The sequence below is a fragment of the Phyllopteryx taeniolatus genome, chromosome 14 (assembly GCF_024500385.1).
Source record: "Phyllopteryx taeniolatus isolate TA_2022b chromosome 14, UOR_Ptae_1.2, whole genome shotgun sequence".
Taxonomy (NCBI): domain Eukaryota; kingdom Metazoa; phylum Chordata; class Actinopteri; order Syngnathiformes; family Syngnathidae; genus Phyllopteryx; species Phyllopteryx taeniolatus.
In genome coordinates this window covers 2,181,370-2,184,631 of record NC_084515.1, presented here as the reverse complement: position 1 = coordinate 2,184,631, position 3,262 = coordinate 2,181,370, and positions in this window count along the sequence as shown.

The following is a 3,262-nucleotide window of genomic DNA, read 5'->3' as shown; positions in this document are numbered from 1 at the left end:
AAATTTCCAAAAGCAAGTGTAATTTAACTACACATTTTCTCCCAGTAATGTAATGGATTAAAATTACATACATTTTGTAACTAAATTAGCTCATTACATGTAGTTAGTTACAGATCAACATTGCCGGTTAGGGTGGCCTAGGAGTCCATGTTGTTTAAGAGAGGTGGTCTAGGTTTGTCCTGGATCAAAGCTCATGTTCTATGATGTCAATGTCATGAAGGGAACAATGAGGGCTTGGTTCTGCATGTAATGCAGCTTCTGTAGCGCTGGCACAAAATTCTGCACAGTCCCCCTCAGACTACAACAGACCACCACCAATCTGCCACGTTTTTTTGCCGCTATTTTGACCAATGAGGTGGCAGATGGTCCGTTTGGTTGTGCGGTGACATCGGCGGACTCTATTAGGAGAGGTGGTGATTTGTCACCAGTGGACAAAATGTCTGCCGCCAGGACCCCCAGGACCCCCGAGCATGAAAGAGACGCCAGGATGAGCATGATGATCAAGACCCTGTCGTCTTCCTCGTCCTCCACCATCGTCACTCATATGTCCCTCAGGTGTTTACATCATGACTAATGACTGCCTCTAACTTTGCAGAGCCTTTTTTTCTGAACGCTACTCCTTCCAAACCGTCATTAGCAGCCATGGGAAAATTTCGTGCCTCCAATCGCTGCAAGATGTGCTGTTACTTTTCCAAGCAGTGCTCCACATGGTGGCACTGTTTTTAAACCTCAATAACACATTAGGACAGGCCACATCCTTTGTTAGAAATGGGAGAAATATCAGGTGAAGATGGTCTAGTGAGCCAGGCTAGGGTGGTCTACTAGACCATCTCAGACTTTCCTGGACGGCCCTACACCGTATTGCGTTAAACTAGACCACTTTGGATAACCTTAAACCAATGTAGACCGCACTACACTACGCCACTTTGGGTAACTAGAGCACCTTAGGCCCGCCGCACACCGAGCAATACAGCCAAACGCAACTAAACTGGACAATCGCAAGCAAATTACAGTCGACAACTCACACCCACACACTTGGCAATTGACCCTTGTACACATAACCTACTCGCTGCAACGGAAAAAACTGCAACCCGTGGTGATTTTATTGGGACACAGTGTTTTGATGTGACACATAATGTACGGCATTATTTTTTTTTATTGAACCACAACATGGCGTGATTGTCAGGGAAGAAGCGGATTGCCTTGGCTGTTGTAGCTACTGTATATTGTAATAATATAAAGAAAGGAAATGGGCGAGAACTAAAGAAGACTGGATATTTCTGAGGCTGTTGGATCTATTAGTACGTACATTAGTGTACGTGGTTTGGGACTTATGAACAAGATGTTCTAAGTACTCGTCCCTCTCCCTGTTGGCCTTCATTTGTCTCTGTTCCTGTTGTCCTGGCCTCAACTTTCTGGGCTGGTGGCGGCGACACGTTCCGGCGTGGGGGCACTCAATGCGTGCCTTTGTGCATCCCAGCAGGGTGAGTGAAAGCGCCATTGAGGTCCCGGGCCTGGGCCCCGTCCCCCCCGCGCTCCATTGTGCCAGCAGGAATCTGGCGGGAGGGACTCCAAAGACTTTACAGCCTTTGTTCTGACTTCAGAGCATACTGGACCGCCCTGACCCAGATCTAAATGCCGTAGCACCAAACTTAGCGCCCATACATATTCCAACACAACTCTTAAGTCAGTTGAGCCCCCCCCCCCCCCCCCCCCCCCCCAAGAACTACAGTTGGCTAACTGCATTTTGTTCATTTTCAAGTTAAGTTCAGAAATTAACTGAGAAAAAGCACATCTTTCAGATTAATTCTGCTCTAAATGAAGGTTTATTTTCAATTTTGACATATGGGGACAGTCCATTGTTGCACTCAGCACTTTTCCTGATTCATCAGTGCAAAACCAGGCCAACACCCCAGAAAGTGAGGTAGAGAGATTGATAGAGGATTCAAAAAGTAAGTAGTCCTTTAGCTTGCGTGCAAGTGCATCTGCATGTTAGCATGAGTGCAAGTTATTCATCATCTTCATGAAATATTGATAGATTTGTCGCACACATGGATTTTAGACCACTGTTGCACTTTCTAATCCCAGTTTTTCTCTTCTCTTATGGGCAACCCAGATGGTACTGACTGGGATCCAACCTATGAAAATTAAGATGATAACATACCTGAGCTGTGGATACAAGTGCAAGCAATATGATCTAATATGGTTCTGTTCTTAGTCAAGGGTTCTCCAATATTGATCTAGGGTGGGCTAGATGGGTCTTGAGTGGTCTAAAGTGGTCCAGTGTGGTTTTGAGTTGTTGAAGGTGGACTAGAATGGTCTAGAGTGCACTAAGGTGAGTCCAAGGTAGTATTGAGTTGTCCAGGCTGATCTAAAGTTGGTCCAGGTTGTCTAGAGTGGTCAAAGTTGGTCCACGGTTAGTCCAATGTGGTAAAGGGTGGTTGAGCGTTTGTCAAAATGGAGGCCAGGAGGGTCTACAGTGATCCAAGTTGGTGGAAGTTTGGTCTATATTGGTCCGAAGTAATCTAAGGTTTGTCAAAGGTAGCCTAGAGCCATGCAAGTTGAACTGGGGTGGTCCAAGGTGGTATAGAGTGATCCAGAGTGTTCTAAGGTTGGTCCAAGGTTGTCCATGTTGGTCTAGGGCGGTCTCAGTTTGGTCCATAGCAGTACTAAGTTGTCCAGGGTGGTTCAGGGAGGGTCCAGTGTGGTGAGTTTTTCTAAGGTGGTCTAGATTGGCCCAAGTTGGTCAAGGGCTGTGTAAGTTTGGTCCAAGGTGGTTCAGGGTGGCCAAAGGTGGTCCAGGATGGTCTAAGGTGGTCTATAGTGGTCCAATGAATGTCGCTAGAGTGTTGCTGAGTAGTTTAAGCTTTGTCCAAGGTGTCCTAGAGTTGTCCAAAATGATATAGGGTGGTCCAAGGGGGTTTAAAAATCGATACAGTCTTCTAAGGTTGGTTCAATGTGCTCTAAAGTAGTTCAAGGTGGTCAAAATGGTCCATGTTGGTGAAGTTTGTCCAAGGTTGTCCAGGGTGGTGTAGGTTTCTCTAAGCTTGGCTTGTGTACTTAAAAGAAATATTTCCTCAAAGTTGAGCCCTCTTAAAGTTAATATTACTTCCTGTCTTCCGCTTGAGGGGTTGACGTCAGCGTCTCCATCCCAGGAGGGTGGGGCTGTGTCAGGGATAGCCATCCTGCTTGGCCCCTCTGGAGGGGGAGGAGGGTCCGTGGGGCCAGCGGCCGAGCAAGGGGTGTGTCCCCCTATAAAGAC